The sequence below is a fragment of the Gavialis gangeticus genome, unplaced genomic scaffold, assembly GCF_001723915.1.
Source record: "Gavialis gangeticus isolate Ggan-Ray unplaced genomic scaffold, GavGan_comp1, whole genome shotgun sequence".
Taxonomy (NCBI): Eukaryota; Metazoa; Chordata; order Crocodylia; family Gavialidae; genus Gavialis; species Gavialis gangeticus.
This window is the reverse complement of record NW_017729024.1, coordinates 50,574,957-50,580,950: the sequence shown is the minus strand read 5'-3', so window position 1 is coordinate 50,580,950 and position 5,994 is coordinate 50,574,957. Positions and strand designations below refer to the sequence as shown.

The 5,994-nt window shown below is 44.8% G+C and overlaps 1 long non-coding RNA gene across 1 annotated transcript in view; it reads right to left on the bottom strand.

Moving 5' to 3' along the window:
* LOC109298206 overlaps positions 1-1,036 on the bottom strand; it is a 13,730-nt gene extending 12,694 nt beyond the window's left edge. The window contains exon 1 of the long non-coding RNA XR_002097529.1: positions 928-1,036. This is a non-coding gene — a long non-coding RNA (uncharacterized LOC109298206). The remainder of the gene's footprint in view (positions 1-927) is intronic.
* Positions 1,037-5,994: the final 4,958 nt, after the last annotated feature.

Here is a 5,994-nt window from a genome sequence, read left to right as displayed (position 1 = left end):
AAATTCCAATCAACAACAATGGGAGAATGTTGGCAGAGCTTGGGGTGCCTTTCAGTCCACCGTCATCAGCACGTGCAAAGAGACATGTGGATTTTCCTGGGTTTTGGTTGTCAGTTGTCCCATTTGGTTTAGCAGGGGTCCAATGTTACCCTTGTTTTTCTTCCGACTCCCCACATATATGAAAAAGGACTTTTTATTGTCTTTGATACATGTATCCAGTTGGAGTTTGGTTGTAGCCTTGGCTTCCCTGGTTCGCTCCCTACAGGTACAGACCAACACAGAATATTACTCCATTGTGGTGATTCCTGTCTTCCATCCTTTATAATCCTCTCTTTTTACATGTAGGAGGTCCATGAGTTCCTTGCTGAGCCAAGGTGGTTGCTGTACCCTTTTGCTGGCTTTCCTCTGAGATGGGATGGACATCCCTTGTGCTTTCAGGATTGGTCCCTTAAGGAGCAACCATTCAACTTGAACTCCCTTCCCTGTTGACTTATGGCCCCTTAGGGCCTCGACAACCAGCCTTCTGAGCTTATCAAAGTCAGCTTTCCTAAAGTCAAGTATTTCTGCATTGCTGACTGACTTGCCAGCTTTGCAATGGAGAGTAAAAGTGATTAGCTTGTGGTTACTGCCTCCCAGCTTTCCTTCAGTCTTTAGGTCACTGACTAGATCATCCCCCTTTGCCAGTACCAGGGACAGCAGTGCTTTACCTCTTGTCAGTCTATAAACTTCTTGAGTCAGGTAGAATTCATCCACGCATGTGAGAAAGCTTTGTGACCATTCAGATTTGGCCAAGTGCTCTTCCCATGAGATGTCTGGGTAGTTGAAGTCTCCCATGACAACCATGCACCAAGAGCATGCAGCGTCAGCCAGTTTCCTGGCAAATTCCTGGTCAAGCTTTTGTTCCTGATTAGGAGGTCTGCAGTAGACTCCTGCCATTGTGTCCCCTATGCCATGTTTCCCATGTAGTTTAACCCAGAGGGTCTCCAGTCATCCTCCATGGGTGCCAATGTCAGCTTGCAGGGACGTGTAGCTTTCCTTGACATAGAGAGCTGTGCTCCCACCCCTTTTATCTGCATGATCTCGCCTGTACAAGGTATAGCCATCTATACCTGTTGCCCAGACATAGGTGGAGTCCCACCAGGTCTCTCTTATCCCTATGAGATCATAGTCATTGTTGTTTAGCAGGAGGACTAGTTCCTCCTATTTGTTCCCCAAGCTCCTGGCATTGGTGTACAGACACATAAGTCCTAGGCCTTAGGCTTCCTTGCACTTCCAGGAGGACACCCTTCCAGGGCTGGGGTCAAAGTGGATTCCCTGTCGTGCCCTAATCTGCATGTTTTGCATTAGTTGCCTAGTGGGCTTGCTTTGGTGGTTGTCCACCCATCCCCCAGTCGGCTTAGTTTAAAGCCCGGTTGAGCAGGTCAGCCATTCTGGCTGAAAAGAACTTCCTCCCCAATGAAGTGAGGTGGAGGCTGTCTCTTCCCAGCAAACTGTTGCCTCTCTCACCAAACAGTGGACTGTGATCTTAAAAGCCAAAGTCTTCACAATGACACCAGTGCTGCAGTCTTCAGTTGACGACCTCAGTTTGTCTCTCCCTCCACAGCTTATGACCCACAACCAAGAGGATCGAGGAAGAGACCACCTGTGCCCCCATCCCCCTAAGCCCTGCTTCCAAAGCCCTGTATCCTCTCATGACCCAACCGGGATTGTTCCGAGCCATGTCATTCATACCCACATGGATAAGGAGCATAGGATAGTGGTCAGAGGGCTGGATGAGCTTTGGGATCCTCTCCACTACACACAAGATACGGACCCCTGGGGGGCAACAGACCTCCTGGGCTAAGGGGTCAGGCTGGCAGATTATTCCCTTAGTCCCCCTCAGGAGGGACTCTCCCACAATGACCACTGTGCGTTTGGTCTTAGGGAGAGTAGGCATGGTAGTTGTTAGTGTTCCTCCCTTGCCTGCAGGAGTTGGCAGCTCTGCAGGCTGTACTGGGGCTACAAGAGGTTCATACCTGTTGCAGAGCTCCAGAGGGTAGGGGACCCTGGTACAGGGGGCCTTGGGGCTGTTGACCACCGTGGTCCAATCCTCTGGCTGGACAGTGTGCAAGATTCTCAAGTCCTCCATTGTCCTGGAAGGTGACCTTGGTTTATCCTCAGCCTTCATGGGGTGAAGGGCCTGGCAGTAGGAGTCAATCTCCTGCTTGCCATCTCTGATGGTACGCAGTCTCTGAACCATGGACTGGAGCTCCATTATCTGGCACCTCAGAGACTCCAAAGTAGAGCAAACCTTGCAATGCAAAGTGACTATGCTCCCTGGAATCATGCCAGGCTGCCCCCACAGCCAAAAGCCAGAGGCTCCATTTGTGCGGAGCCCAGAACCATGGGTTCTGTCTGGGTGGAGATCTCAGAAGTGCCAGAGGAGGAGGTCTCAGACTCCAAGGGGATCCTCAGGGTGTGGCATGTGCCCATCTGCATTGCACCAGTGGTAGTCCGGCTACTGCTGTGACAACCTTCCCTTGGGGCTCACTGGCAGAGCCTTGTGCCCTCCCGCTCACCCTCCTGCATGAACTCCCACACTAACTCGCACGCCGGGCCCAGAAGTGCACCTGTTTGTGCATCCTGTTCATGAAGCCTCGATTGTGTGGCTCCCTGGGGGGCTGAGCCAAGTAGGAGCTGAGGGAGGCATGACCCTCCTTGGCTCCTCTCAGCTGCCTCCCTGCAGCTGGGCTAAGTCCCATCCACCACAGGCCCCTACTTACCTCCGGGTAGGCCAGGGCTTGTTGGATGTCTTGGGGGTCCTGTTGGGGGGCGCTAGGGGTCCTGGGGCTCACGGAGGTACAACAGGCTTCTGTTCATGCATCTATCACTGCAGCCAGGGGCCAAATGTAGTTTCTGCTGTTGACAGGGCCTTTTAAAACTATAATAATACCTAAAATCCCCAACAAGGATCAGGCTCCCCACTGTAAAATGCATTCTTGAGCCAGTCCCTAAGCTGTAGAATTTGCAATCTAAATAGAGAGATAAAAGGTGGGAAACAGAAAGTCTTACTGTTAGACCCATTTTACAGATAGTGTATTAAACCATACAGATTCAAATTTCTGATGAAAACAATCTAGTCCCCCATGACATTAATAGAATTCTGGGAGCAATTTTCAAAAGCACTTAAGTTATGAGCCCAATTCCCTAAATTCAATGGGATTTGTGCTCCTAAACCACTTAGACAGTGGGATTTTCAAGAGTGTCTACCTATCTTAGGTTCCCTGGAAAATCCCAACTGGAAAAACTGACTGGCTTTCCCAAGATTACACAAGAAGTTTTTAACTGCATTAGGAATTAAACCCGGATCTCCTAAAGCCAAGTCCAGTGGCTGACATACAGACCATCCTCATTCTCATGAATGGAGATCTTCAACAGCATAGCTGTTTAGAGCCGGATTGCAACCACTTGAGCAAGACTATTCAGGGAAGGAACTGCTCACCAATAAAGGCTGCATCCTACCAATTGGATTAGAGTTAATTTCAAAAGTTTTTTGTGGGGAGGAGGGTATTTCCTTCAATGTTTTTCTGTTTTCTTAAATAATTGAGCACCTGCTCCATATTTTTTAAATAAAACTTAGATTCTTTAATGCAATAGTGTAATTTTCAGAAATACTGTTAAAGTTTGTCAGCTCACCACAAACCTGCCCAATCTGAGTTCTAATTCTAGGAATATAACTGACATTTCTGATCTAAGCAAGACCTTTCAGACCCAATTTTCAAGAAGAGTTTCCATCAGCACATTCCTTCCAAGACACATTGCTATGCATTTGCATATGAATATACCTAGTTTTTGTTTGCTATTCATGTGCTCGCTACTCACATATTTACATACTGGGGGCCAGGTTGTCAAAAGTCCTCAGCACTAACAGCTCTCACTGGGAATAACAGTCATCACCAAGTGTTTAGTACTTTTGAAAATCAGGTCTGTATTGTCTGAGAGATTATTCTATTGTTCAGTTTTGCATTTTCCTCACAATGCTTGAATGTAGTCCTGTAGCATAATTATATTCTTGTTAACTTTTTCAATAAAATCTTTATTGCAGAATATCCATTACTGGAAAAAATTCAAAAGCCTATGAAGTAGTGGGAGGAGGGATCCAAGTGACTACCTCCATCCTTCAGCATTCTCAGTACATTATGTCTTATCCACATCTATCTTTGAAAAAATCCTCCGATGTCTTTAAATTTATTTGTGCACATAATCCCATTCACTTCAAAGTAAAGATACCATCCTATGTCTACTGACCCTACTTACATTAGAGCACATATGGAGAAAAAAGCAGTAGGCTGTCTTTAAGGAACATGAAGCACAACTAACAACAGCTACAGGTTACGTATAGTTTGAGAGGGGCAGCTTTGATCGGGATATACATGTAATAAAAAATAAATGAACATGGGATAGATTATTGGAGTGTGACACTCCAGGTTTTACTCTACATAGCAGATGGGCCTTTAGCAGATAGGCCTTTCTATTATTTTTTGCCTGGGGGGGTGGGGCAGGGATGGAGAGGAAAAGGGAGGTCTCTTTTGACTTGTGTGGTTCATGATTTAATATATTGTCAGAGCATAAAAATAGACAAGACCCATTAGTTTCGTATCATTCATCCTTTTGGTCCCCCTCCACTACCTACACAGTAAATTCTCTGCTGTTCCAAGTGTGAGATCTGCCTAAGTTATAAACTAACGTTCTTTGTTACTGACCCTGTCTGATCAGCTGCAAAGTCACATCTGTGCACAGTAATTCCATAGCACATCAGTAATAATACTGTGGTTAACTCTCCTATCACAGTAATTTGCTTCTGAGACTTATTAGTGCCTTGTGATTTAGGAAGTTCTAGAAGACAGAAATAATATCTGGACACTGCACCACAAATCCATCCTAAAAATAATCCTCATGACAACAGCTACAAATCTATATCAGTGACTGTTGCTATGCAGTTACAGCAAAGGTAATATATATTTCTGCTTCTTTTGCTGTAGCTGACAACATTTCTGTGGAACTGATTTTAGACAATGCTCACCTCTGCCTCATTATATTTAATATTAAAACCAATACAAGGTCCTTGGGCCAGACCCCAAGGGATTGCATTTGTGTTTCTGGTGCAAATATATTAGTAAACACATAGAAATCTTGGAGCCTGAGGGGAAGATTGCAGCTACTGTAACATTTAATTGTTTCTGTGGCATGGTCTTCAGCATCTGTGTGAGCTGTCTCTATTATTTTAATAAAGAAAATTTGCACTCTGGGATCTTTATTAGTTTTCTCTTATCCTCAAGAGTTTCCCCTTCCAGATATATATACAGCTTCATCTATTCATGCCACATCCCAACTATTTATTTACTGAATGCAATTCTTTTCTTACAAAAAATAATTTAGCAAGCAAAAAACACACCTCAGTCTATAGACTCCAAAACAATTAAAATGAAATCTATGAAAATAATAATTGCCTACATGAATTTATTCTTTTCACTCTTCAAAGAGTCTTGAAAATGTTAATGAATCTGGTGTGGGTCAGAACACCATCATTTTAAGGAAGAAAGTTTCAAAGGGACTCAGTATTAGCATCAGGATCATACAAAGGTAGGGCTGAGAGGGACCGCAGGAGGTCACCAGATCCAACTGCTGACTAAGGAAGTTTCATCCCTATCTAACTCATCCTAGACAAGTATTTATCTAATGTATTCTTCAAAATTGCAGAAGCAACCCTAACACAGGACCTCCGGGTATAATTCCTGAAATATCCAAAACACCCTTTAACTTGCCACAGGTGAAGCAAAGGGATAAGAGCATTGTCAGTGTCCTGCCACTGCAAGGACAGGGAGTATCATATTTATTCACACACAAAATGACCAAATATGGAGTGTGCGTCTTAAGCAGGGAAGGTGGTTTTCCACCCAGAACAGGCATGTGGAAATGTTGTAAGATGTCTGTTACTTCTTTTGCTTTTCTTCT